The sequence below is a fragment of the Columba livia genome, chromosome 1, assembly GCF_036013475.1.
Source record: "Columba livia isolate bColLiv1 breed racing homer chromosome 1, bColLiv1.pat.W.v2, whole genome shotgun sequence".
Classification (NCBI taxonomy): Eukaryota; Metazoa; Chordata; class Aves; order Columbiformes; family Columbidae; genus Columba; species Columba livia.
Window position 1 is genome coordinate 89,782,956 of NC_088602.1, and position 13,454 is coordinate 89,796,409.

At 37.6% G+C, this 13,454-nt stretch overlaps 1 long non-coding RNA gene across 1 annotated transcript in view; it reads right to left on the reverse strand.

Moving 5' to 3' along the window:
• Positions 1-3,118: 3,118 nt before the first annotated feature.
• Positions 3,119-13,454, reverse strand: part of LOC135579662 (uncharacterized) — a 40,961-nt gene continuing 30,625 nt past the window's right edge. The window contains exon 3 of the long non-coding RNA XR_010473230.1: positions 3,119-7,775. This is a non-coding gene — a long non-coding RNA (uncharacterized LOC135579662). The remainder of the gene's footprint in view (positions 7,776-13,454) is intronic.

Genomic DNA, 13,454 nt, shown 5'->3' on the forward strand with positions numbered 1-13,454 from the left:
TCTGTTTGGGACTTTCTTTAGTTTGGCCTTTTCCCATCCTGCTGTTCGCAGGGGCCTCTGGGCCTTTCTGCCTTTTTCTCTCTTTTCGCCTTGGGATTGGCTGTTTGGGACCAAATTGCTGCTGCCTGGGACTGGCTGCTTGGTATGGACAGAGTTTGTGAGGAATTGCATTGAGTATCTTTTATTTTATATTCCATTTCATTTTAGATAATTTGTAATGTTATTAAACTGTGTTTATCTCAATCCAATTTTATCCCTTCTCTTTTGATTCTCTCCCCTATTTGGGGGCGTTGAGTGGAGGGGGTGGCAAGTGAGCGAGTGGCTATGGTGTTTATATTGCTAGCTCGGGTTAAAGCACTCAGTATAGCACACACCCCCAAGGCATGTGGTAGGAAAGAAATGGCTGCCCAGATTCTTCATTCAAAAAGCTATTGCACCTGGTCTTGTACATATCCGTATCATACAAAGCTATGAAGCTATGTAAGGGAAATGGTTCATATTTATAACACACTTCCTTTCTGAGCCTACATCTTCTGCATTTTGACTTTCTACAGTTGATCATGCTTTCCAAGAGTTAATCCTGCCACAAAACCAGAAGCTGTTGCACTTCATGGTATGCTTGTCTAAAATACCATAAATATTTTCTACTAAAGCAGATTCAAATTCTCAACTGCTCTCAGATAGCTTTAGTTTATATGACAAGCATCACATTACCACATGCTTTCAGATCCATCACAAGCAGCTGTCAGTACAGTCTGAACTGTATTGTACATGTACCATTAGGAAACTTCGAATGAAATATATGAAAAACTGGATTTTACAAACATAAGAGTGAACATCAGTGTGAATGAGAATGCAATAATGATGAGATTATATCAGCAGGTGCATTTACTTTCTCTAAAAAAAGAAAAGAAATGTAGTAAATTCCTTCTTAAGATCATGTTGATAGTACGAGCTGTTCTGGTTTACACAAGCTATCAAAAGCTGAGCAAAGTAGTGAGAACTAAACAGGAAATAGTCAAATCTACACAAAAAGCTTAAGATACTGGAGTCAGCTCTATTCTAAAATTTTGCTCTCCTTGAAGAAAAATTGGCTATACAGCTGATTCCTGCTATTTCCGTATTCTTCTTAGCTCAATACAATGAGATTTTATGCATAAAAAGGGTTGAAATTTGTTGGCTAACATTAAAATCTGAAGCTTGTTTTTCTGTCAAAGTTCAGAATAGAAAAAGAAATCTGATGATTTAAGTTTCAAAAATATTATTTTCTAAAAGCATAGACTTTGAGTTCTCCTGGAAAAAAAAAATAAAACCTCTTCAATCTAAGGATTCTTAACCATACCATGATTCATCTGCATAGCCAGCCTCTTTCACAGTAGTCTCCACAGGGAAACAAGAAAATCATACGGATGAGTAAAATTAGGCACATTTTTCAGAATACCACCAAAGCTCAATTAAAAATCTTTTTTAAGGTTTAGTGGTCTGTTGCTTGACACAGAATAATTAGCACAGAGAGACTAAATCCAGTCTCGCCAGTAGTAACCATAAGCAGCAGCATTTTGGGCCCAGTACCTAGTTGTCCATTCTGTCATCCATGTCATTATTTAGTTAACTACATACTTTATGGGAATATGGTAATGTGACTGAAATCCTGAAGTTACGCAGAATGCATGTACAAGTGTTGTGCATTATACAGACAAATGGGATGTCGATGTGAACAGCTGAGACCATATGAAGCAGCAAGCAACTAGCAGGCAGGCTAATATCAAACACAGCATCATTCAGCCCCCAGCCACACAAATCTAAGAAGAGCAGGATATCATATACATAACAGTACACCATAGAGTATTTAACATGAAGGAGGAGTAGAAGGGAGACAATTGCCACGATGAACCCCACAGTCCACACTGGATTTATTAATAGCACGTACATTTGTATTCCACTACCCCACTGAAGCCCCAGGGAAGGCCTGAAGACATTGAAATTCAGGGACTGCTATTTATCCTGAGCTCTAATGCCGAGGGATCATTTTAGAAATCCCAACTAAATCCAAGCAAATGGAAACATACCCAGTTATTGAAACCAGAGTGAGAACTCATCCTATTTGTTTTGCTCTTGATATAATCCAGATCTTGTCCAAGATCAATTTTATGGGACAGAACTGGTCTTTTCCCTCTTGCTCAGCCAGATGAAGATGCAAGATGGAGCTAATAAGTCTGGGAAAGCATTCTGTCTGTAGAAACATGGAACTGGAGCTTCCTGCCTAGAAATGGAAATGTGACTGCAGGGCGATGTGACTGTCTTCGATCTTGGGATGGCATCCCTTTTGGCCATCAGAGGTCAGGACCTCTTCAATCAAAAGGAGGTATCTAAAATGGTGGCTAGCAGCCCTGTGCAGCCCAGGGAACCCTGCAGCCTGGGGTGGCTCTATGTGAGGCACCAGCCATGGTGACACCCACTGCATTTTCCCTTTGTTCAGGAATTTTCTCCAGGAAAGACAGAGAATTAATATGAGTTTTCTTTAATTCAAATATCATCATCCTGAAAAGTTCGTGGATGACTCTGTCCCCCTAAGAAAATGCACACCCTTGGCCTTGCTGTTCTCCTCAAGTCTAAGGACATGGCATGGGCACCAGCAGTGGAGGTAGCGTGAAGAGCCCAGACTACTAACGGTCATTTAGCATAATAGGCAATGTTTTGCCTTTATGATTATGAATAAAAAGTTGATAAATATGACTGATGTGTGGACTCTCTGAGCCCACAGACTGTCCAAAATGTCAAATCCTGGAACTGCTGGTGGCTCTACTCACCTGTATTTTGAAATCTAGTCTGATCCAGTGTGTCTAGACACAAAGCCAGTAGCATGGGGCTGATGGGACAACATTGATTCTCCTCTCACTAAAATAAATAAGCTGTCCCTTCAAATCAAATCTGAAGACGAAGTTTTGCAACAGACAATTCATTATTTCCATTATTAGAATCTGAAGAACATATTCTTATTTGTTCCAGACTGACTGTCACATTTCAACTTGGCAATCAGGAACTGTTTTAGTTCAATGAAAAGAGAAAGAACCTGTCAGGTGACATTTTATATTATTCTATTTTGTATTTTATTTTATTAATGGAAAATATTCTTGAATATACAGTACTAATTTCAACTCAGGAAAACCTGGGGGCTGAGAGTTGTAAAATGGATAGCAAGCTGCCTGAGAGCACAACTACAACCAAGCATCACACCTCTGCTTCATACAGCCTGCCCTCACTGAAGCAGCTGGATCACAGTGTGGTCAAGGAAGTTTCACCTGATTATTCCAGGTATGAGCCGAGAATTGTCAGCAAGTAAATTCTTGTTACTGGCGTTTTTCCCCCCTTCACAGATTTTCTCTAGCTCTAGCAAGGAACTAACATGTCCTGTCTCCCTGAGCCCCAACATCCTCATATTTCTAGTAAAACTGGATGATTATCAGACTGTTGTGTATTGATTCCTGTGTAAGATCTCACCACAAGACACAATGTCACACAGAAGTAACAGAATTTGAATAAAGGAAAATAATAATGCATATGTGCATGTGGATTGCTCATAGATGGCAATACATTGGAAGTAAGTTATATATGTAATATGTTCCTAGATAGATTCTGAATGATAACGACAATTATCTCATATTTTACAACGTGTTCCAAAGGTGTTTAAGTGACTTTTTATTCATAGCTAGCTGATGGTTTAAAGAAAAGAAAAAGACCCACTGAGCTGACAAATATCTGTTGAGGGGCTGGATATGCAATAGTTTCAGACTTCAGAAAGGCCGGTGTCTCTCTATCTTATATATAGATATATATATGTATATACACACACACGCATTCATGCATATATGCATATATACGTATATACATGAAACATATCAGATATGATCATACCTAATAGTTTACATTATTCCTTCAAATCACAATTCCATTTAAACATCTAAAACAAAGCATAATTCTCTTTTCAAAGAAGTATATATAATTTTCTGTGATGAAATACACAGCTTCCATTCAGAGGCAAGAGCTCCCTCTACATAACAGCTGGAGGAATTTTTCTAGCCTGCATTTTGAAGTGAACTTTGAAGAAAACAGAATAAAGTCAGTGGATGTGGGATGCACTGAAGCACAGTTATCAGTCTTCTGAGAAACCTTGGAATCTGCCTCTGGGACTTATGTTTTGAAAGAATGAATGGTTTGTGGAAAGAAAAAAAAATATCACCACCTTTAGCTTTTTGAAGTGATTTCTATTGTATCACGTTGAGTTATATGGGTAATCTCCCAAAACTAATAGAAATACTTCAGAAGCTCCTGATTCCTTCTCACTCAGATTTCAGCACAGAATCAGATATGATCTGTTTCCTTCCTCAGACTTCCTCTCTGCTTAGCACTGAAAGGTTTAGGTTGGAAAACTGCAATCATTTTGGGGGTGACGGGTATTACAAGAGACTTAGGGACCAACAGGAATTAGAAGATATATGAGAAGAGTCACAAGATACAGCCTGCAAGATAAAATGGAATAAATTGGCATTATTTTGTCTGGAGAGGTAGAGACTGAGAAGAACCAGTTTTCAAAGAGCACTGTGAAGAGCAATATGGCAATCTGTTTTTTGTGTCATAGGATGCTGGAGCAAAAGTAACAGGTTTCAATTACCTGGGGCAGCAGTTTTGGAGCCACCTTCATTAGTTTAATTTGCATTTAAAGACTTCCAATCATGTCAGGAATTGCTTAGATAAAGCTGTTTCTGCATCAGGGAAAGGGAATGGTTTGCACAACAGCTTCCGGTGTCCCACCCTTCAGGACTCTATTGTAGGCCACACACACCTTTTGTCTGTGTTTTTGTTCACACCTCAATCCATTTTACCTCTTTGCAAAAACATTACATCCTTTTTGAGAATAAGGTAATGATTCACTACAACTTCTAGATTCTTTCTTTAGGAATACTGCTTGGCCACAAAAACATCAGGCAACTTAGTGATTATTCCTTTGCTTGGAACATTGTATTTGTTTCTAAAGAATAATGGCTTTTTCTTCTCCAGGATGTTGACTGAATTTTTAAGGGTCATTTTGAGCTCTGTTTATGTCATCCAGTTATTTAACAGCTCATCCTCTTTGGTCTCCCTTGCACTTTTAATATGAACAGTCACCATCAACTGTTAGGCATGTCTTCTTCCTGTTTCTCCACACCTCCACTCTTCTCCAGAAAACAGGATTGGATATGTCAGCTACCATGCCTGTAAATTCTCAAGAGGACGACTATAAGTCTCAATCAACTTCAACTCAGCATTTTTATCTAGGTGTTCTTTCATCTGTTCCTTCCCTATATATATGCTCTTTATCCGTGGTACTAACATTGGAAGACTCCTGATTGCATTTTTTGCTTTTTTGCTGAAGATATGAATAAAGTGTCAAAAGACTTTTATTTCCACTCAATATCAAACTACTCTTTTTTAGGGGTGCAGGGAATATTTTTATTACTACTAGATGGCTAAAAATATTATTTTTGCGTGCAATATTGCCTACTAGTTGCATTTCAGTTCTCACAACTGGGAAAATTCCAATGAACAATTGCATGCTGACGTATTTTACCAGTAGCAACAGTATCCAAAAACCAATATGACTGAAAAGAAATATTAATATCAAATTATTAGATGGTTTTGGAGAGTTCTAGACAAATGAGAATTAAAGCATCCATCAACAATATTCTCACATAGTGATTTACATGTCTATGTAAATACCTAGTGAATCTGAACAAATAAAAGAAAATTACTTCTCCAGCAAAATTAGTTTCTGACTACTGAAAATATTCAACTTTTTTTCCAGCTAAAATGTTTGTGAGCCATGTATCTATTAATCTGGTCTGTTAATATGTATTGCAATCATAGCACAAAATACAAGTATTTTTCATCCCCTTCACAGAGTGCTTCTGCAGGTCTTTCTATTAAAAAAATAAACTCTTAGGTAAGGTTGAGATTTCTGTTAATTTGTAGGAATAAGAGTCACTTTATCTGAATATTTTCTAAATACTAAAATTAAAATGTTTTAATAATGCTGCAAAATCTTTGCCCACTACAGCAATGATTGTCAAAATTTTTCTGTGTTTATGGCCTTATTTTACAACAGAATGTGTCCGGGACCGCCCCCCCCGCCTCAAATTTAGCTGTAGAGAAAAAGTTATAGCTATAAAGAGTATTTTTGACTCTATTTATCACCCCACGTAGACCGTGGCTTTAGAAACAGTTCGCTAGAAGTGTTCATTGAAAGCACTTAAATGAGGAAGTAAAAATATGATGTTCAAGTGAAAGTTCATATAACTTTTGGAGATGTTTTTCCAGCTTAAATACAGAGACCTAGCCAACTCTGTCTTGCAGATAAGCAAACTACACGTAAACTAAGCTCTTTAGCTGGTGAGAAAACCTTTATTTTCTTAGCCAATCGAAAGGATTGGCAAAACACCCTGAGCACGAGTATATCGTTCTGTTTAATAGACAGCAGGAGTGTACTGACATGCAAGCCAGAAATTACAATACAAAATATTCACGTGTCTGCCAAAGAATGATGTCAGTTCCAGGCTGTGGTGTTTGGTACATATCAAAATACCCTCACTACTAGAAACAGAGGCACGTATGTGTGAGCTGTATACAAATTTCCAAACTTAATAAGGCCACACACCTTGAAAATTGATCATCCATAGCCAGCATCAGAGGATACATTTATCTACAGTAAGATTCTTTCTATTTGCTCTTACACACCTGGAAAAGATTAATAAGCATTTATTTTTCCATTCTGAAAAAAAAAAAAAAAAAAAAAAGTCCTATTTATTTAAGTAAAAAGTCATATTGAATAGGAAATGCTTTACACAATCTAACTTTATTAATAGGACATATCTTTCTTTTTATGTACTGAGTTTAGGGGTCATAGGGAATTCCCTCTGTATGAATAACATGAGAAGATTAAAAGATTTAAAAATATGAGGAACCATCAGGACATTGTTTCTGGAGCATCCCCAAGAAAGTATACCAAATTCAAACTGGGATTTTAAAAATGATGTGGGTATTTTTCTTCTTCCCAAGTAGAGTCACAGTTGTCATTTGCTGTTTCCTAAATTTTCTGAGTAAGGCTGGTTCTTATCAGTCATATCTTATGACTCCTCAATGGATATCGGAGTTTAATACCCAGAGATTTGCCAAATACTGTTTTGATACCATAGGCCCAAACCCAAGTCCACTTTAATATTTGAAAATCTTTTTATGCATTTAAAGGGATTATTAATCAGGTCTGAAAAGCATACTGAGTAGTCTCTTTGAAGGTAATTTCAGTTGCCTTGAAACTATTTTCACACTGTTGTGATTAAGAGATAACAGAACGGGGAGGTAGGAATCAGTTCATACAAGAGACAATGGGCTGTAGACATAAGGCAAACAATAATCCAAAATTCAGCAATGTAGTGGAAAGTTATAATTGATTCTGAATAACTTCCTTTTCCTCCCACACATCCAGGAGCTGAGAAAATATTGAAAGATGAGAAAATTCATATCCATTTCTCTTGAGCGTGGAGCCAAGCCTTGGGAATCAGCTTTGCCTGTCTTCCCCTTGTCTCCCTCCTCCCAGTGGAAAAAAATGCTGTGACCATCTCCTCTGGAAAACTGGTGAGCATGAATCATTGTGATGATGAATAATTCCCTTATTAAAGCTTTTCTAAATTGTTGCCAGCTTTGTGATTATTTTACTGCCATGCCTACAGCGATTCCTGTACCTGTGAGAGAGAAGGAAACAACTGCATTAGAACTGCAGGTGACTTATACAAGAATCAGTGCTTCAGCTGGGAAAGAAAGACAGTGCATTTCTGAATAGCTTATGCAATAACATAGTCCTCCAGCTGGATATCTCTACAATAAGAAGCAATCTCCTCCAAGAAAAGGAAGTAAATTTCCCCCCCCAGTCTGGCGCAGACCCGGTTTCTTAGAATCTAAGCTCACAAACAGGTGCTATGGGAAAAAATAGGCTCTACCTTCCTTCTCCACCTGTCCTGGTTGTGTTTATACTCCTCTCTGAAACATTACACTTAACAATGCAGTCACCTCCAAGTTGTGTTGCAAGTCACATCTAATAAAAATGTGGTTTTCAAACACGGGATAGTGACACAAATAGTAAAAATAGAACTGGCGCTTTTTAAAAGCTCTTGGCTGAGCATCTTTTTCCTAAAAGACTTAGTAGGCAATTATGCTGTGAGTATGGCAATACCCACAATAGCAGTTACAGCTGTGCAAGTTCATTTGAATCCAGTTCACACAGAAATCTGCTCACTTTCTTATTGATGAGCTTAATTCACACACTTCAAGGCAAAACTGAATAAACAGTGACCTCTAGGTGAAGAGTCACCCAGGCATGAGTATTGCCATGGTGTCCATTATGCATGATTCTGCAAGAGAACAGGAGTTTCAAACTGGGGAGGGGGAAGCCAGTGAAAACATTGAGGATTTTTGATCAGCTCCTGAAAAAATGGTTGAGCATCCCTTGATTCTTGAGTTTGAATTTTAAATGTGCAGTGATACAGCTCATTGAGACATTCTGGAATTGAGAACAGCTCCTAGTAGAAGCTGAGCTTCTGAAAATTGGTGGAGGTCATGCAGATTTTCCCAGTTTTGTTCTGTCTTGGGAAAACAAACATCCTTTCAACCCTGAGAGTCTTTGGTATGTTATACCTACATTCGACACCCTCTATTCATACCAAATCCCAGAGTGGGGAAAGGCTACACCTATATTAGGAAACTGAACCATGCCAGGGCATATTCCTAAGCATTGGTAATGTCATCGTGTACTTAAAATACCAGAGCATTCACTGGCTTTTGGCCTATGGCAACTAGCACTCCCAGATGACTCCTGGGCATGGCTTAGGTGGGGCACATGCAACCACCCCATTTTGAAGGCTCAAAGAGATTAGATTTTTCCATTTCAGAAAAGACAGGATGGACTAAAGTATACGAAGCTGAGGTCTGAGTAGCTGCCTAAGAACTTCTTTATTCCCTTCTGTAACTTCATGGTTCATTCAAATATCCCCATGACTGTAAATCCAGTAATATTATCTTTTTATAATGGATGGATCACTAATCTAAAAGTCAGATTATCAGAAAGGATTTCAGTACTGAAATACCCTTGTAAATCTAACAGCCTTCCAAAACTATACAGGAAGGAAACTGATGTAGAAGGTTATTGAATACAGATCTCCTGAGTCCTTTACTGGTACTATTGTCAATGTGCCATCCTTCCTTTCTTCCCTTCAGTAGAACAGCCTATATGCTCTGTGGAAGTTTATAATATGCACAGATACTGCGGTCACTGTAAGCAAATGAAATGAGACAATTCTGGTAAAAAAATATCAAGAGGTGTGTTTTTGAAAAATACTCTTTTGTTGTTGTTATTTGGTTATACTAATACATAATGGGAATCAGAACACAGGCTATTTAGAACACTCTTTGAGAAATTATAGTAAAGATATTTGTTTTTGTACAGCTAAGGCAAATAACAATAATAATCTAAGAAATACTTTGTTCATCTGTTGACATGTAATTAATTATTGAGCACAGCTCAGCAGGAAATGATGTTTGAAATGTTATCCTAGTCCTAGTACATACCAAATGTACTGCTTTCATAAAATGGAAAAGAAAATTGCAGGTTTAGCAAAATGTAGTATCTCTCAGATTATCTCAGCTTTACAAAAGACAAAAGTTAATGACAGATGCCTATAAAAACATGCAACAGACTATCCAGCATTCATAAACTTTCAGAAAATTAAAATTTATAGTGAATTAGAAAGACCACATAGAACATGAGAGGTTTTTTCCTCATCTGAACACTAATCTCCTGGCTTTGTATATCTGGATCTCTGCCTCTAAGGAAATCTGTATTGACATCAAGAGGAGGGTTTAATGGGGTAATATAAATTTCCCATCAATTGCATTTATACAGGGAGCTGTACAAAAGTACACCCCTATGCAATACCTACCCCTAGGAGTGAACTTGGAGGACAGCAAGATGATCTTCACTCAGATTTGGTATAAAATAAGATATTGTATTGTAAGTTTGGTTGCTTCTTTAGCAAGTTAGGAACGCTAGGAGAGTTTTCCCTTTTACAAGAATGTGTAGAGCCAGTAAATCTCAGGATTCAGTGTTTGCAGTCCTAATTCCACATATATGGGAAAATGCCTAGGCAAGTCCCAGTATATGCTACAATTTCACAGTAAATTGCTATTGAAACTTCAGAGGAGCAGTGCCATGCCTACTCATCAAGGCTGCTATATTCCAATGAAATGCTTTAATCCTATGGCCATCTTTTCTGATAGCTTTAGCTTTGTATCTTAATTATTTCAGGTCATAATTCAGTATCTCAGCAGAGGTGACGATACATTTGTTGAAATATGTGCATAGCAACAGATATGTAGCAGTCATGTTGAATTATAGTTAGATAATAGACAGATATGCCAAATTTACCAGGCATGTAGGGTTTATTTCTGAATAGCAAAGACAACTTAAAGAAATTTTAAGCCTTTCCAAAAGACTGGAAAATGTAAATTCAAAGTGAAGGACCAATGAGGCCTCTTAACACTTTGTTTGATCAAAAGGAATTGGTGCCAAACAGTGCAACAGACACAGATATGCATGGCAATCACTTCATGACAAGACTAACTTTAAACACAAGGAGACATAATGCATAAATTCAAACACACAAGGCATTTGTTTCCTAAAACTGTGTAAAAAGTCCTGCTCAAACATATAACATGGCATATAGTTTTACAAATGACACAAAGTGCTTTCTACAGAAACATAAACTAAAGAAGGGAGAGGAAGCTATTTTTCTTAATTTCCCCTCTCAATTTCCTCCCCCACCCCCCACCCAGGTTTTGCTAGTGCTACCCTTCCAATCTCAGAAGATATGTGCTCTGAGAATCACTCTCTCCCTCCTCCCCAACACAGAAGTAAAATATGAGAGAAAACATTCCTGTGGATTTCAGAAGATGCTGACTCTATTTAAGTTAACAGCTGGTGGATAACATCATGACTGTCACATCTTGATGATGATAACTTCTTTATAAGGTAAGAGTCTCACAGTTACAGTTAAATTTTATAGTTTATTACGTGATTAATCCTCCAGCATTCTTATCAGATGAACTTTCTTATTTTATATAAAAGTATACTTTATTTCAATACCTAAGCTTTTATTTTCCAGGTACCTGCACTACTCAAAATATATTTGTATCATTGCAAGACAGTTGTGGAATTTAACTTCATATCATTCAAAGCTGAGTTCTCCTAACAGTTCTGGTGCTCTAGTCCCTCATTTCAGAACTGTAACAGCCTGTGGATGTCCTGGTGGATTACTGATTCTGCTGTTTCTGGTGATAGTTTTGTTGGGATGAAAGATTCCTCTGAACTAATATTTAAAATAGCACTAGCTATTTTTATAATACTCCAACCAGTTCTGGGGTGTTTAATCAGTTGTTAATAATTTTAATAGCTCTTTAGTAAGTGAATTTTTCATTATTCTTGCTGACTTCCTAGTACAATATGATTTATGCCAAGTAATATTTTCTTAAACTAATGCTGTTAGATAGCTTATAAACATGGATAGAACATTTGTTATTAATCTCACTTAAATTAAAAAAAATAAGGGCTTATATAAAATGGCCACTTATATGATATTAGATAAATCCAGGAACCTCTTCCAAGAACTCTATGGACAAACAGATTTATAAGGTGAAAACTGGAAAATATGATGCATGTCTTACAGCCAAGAATTCTGTCTCAAACCAGATGGATACAGGAACCCCATTCATAAGCTAATAATCTTTTTATTGCCATAGTCAAGACTTGTGTCTCCCCAATTTACAGTCAAGAGCTAGTTTTCTGGGCTACAGAAATGAAATGCTCTGGTTTGGTCCCCTCCCACTCATTTTTGATTTTAGATGCCCTAATGGTTCCATCACTTCTATTATATCCAAGTGTTTGGACTATTATTTTGGTTTCTGCTTGTAGACGTGACTTATTACTTCTGGTTGCAAGCCATGAAGTGATGGAAAATGCAGAGGTGGCACCTTTTGATATTGCTTATATTGTTGAATAGACTTCCTGTGGGCCAGACACAGACTTGGGAGCTGACAGCAGGAATTGTTTTTCTAAAGAAAAGGTTGTGTTAATATTGCTATCTTAAAGATTCTCCCTATTGTTATTTATGCAAATTTTGACCTTTGTATGTCTAAATTTATGGATATAATACACTTGTCCCTTTGTGCCTTTAGTATACATGAATGCCGATTAAATACTTTATTCCCTTTTCTTTTTAACTTCCATACAGGTTCCTAGCCTCAACTGTAGATATTTATTATTTTCAGTCTACTATTTTTGTGGCTAAACTGATCTCCCCACTGATCCCCCTCAATAGACAAATCAATATAACCATAAAAATAAAATACTAAATTTGAAGATTGAATAGAGATTGAATTGGACATTTGAATACTGAAAGAATTTATTAAATGATTCATAATGCCTTCAAATGTACAGATCATGAAATCAAAACCTTATGGTTTCACTCACTTGGATGCACAACGACTCCTAGTAAACTCTAAAGACACAGCCTTTCGGAAACATCAGGGACTAATTCAGGAACATGATACTAAGGCTTTTCGGTTTTAATCCCTTTCTTTCACAGAACTGCGGAAGAGCTGAGGTTGACAGGCATTTCTGGAGGCCATCTTATCCCACCGCCCTACTCAAGCAAGGTCAGCCAGAGCAGGTTGCCCAGGGTCCTGTCCAGTTTCGTTTTGAATATGTCCATGAATGCAGACTCCACTATCTCTCTGGACAATCTCTTCAGGTGTTTGTCCACAGACAATTCAGAGGGAATTTAATGTGCTTTAATTTGTGTCCATTGCCTCTTGTCGTGTCTCTGGCACTACTGGGAAGTCTGACTCTCTCATCTTCGTTCCCTACCACTAAATGTATATACACATGCATAATTATCCTCTTGAGAATTCTCTGCTCCAGGCTGAACACTTAAAGCTTTCACAGCTCCTCCTCTTAAGAAAGATGCCTCACTCCCTTAATCATCTTTGTGGCTCTTTGCTAGGCTCACTCTGTTGAGTCCATGTCTTTATTGTCCTGGGGAGCCCAGAACACAACACTCCAGATGAGTCATACAGAATCATAGGATGGCTGGGGTTGGAAGGAACCTCTGGAGATCATCTAGTTTAACACACCTTCTAAAGCAGGTTCACCCAGAGCAGATCACACAGGAATGTATCCATATGGGTTTTGAATGTCTCCAGAGAAGGAGATTCCACAACCTCTCTGGGCAACCTGTTCCAGTGCTCTGGCACCCTCAGAGTAAAGAAGTTTCTCCTTGTGTTTAGGTGGAACACCTTATGTTTCGGTCTGTGCC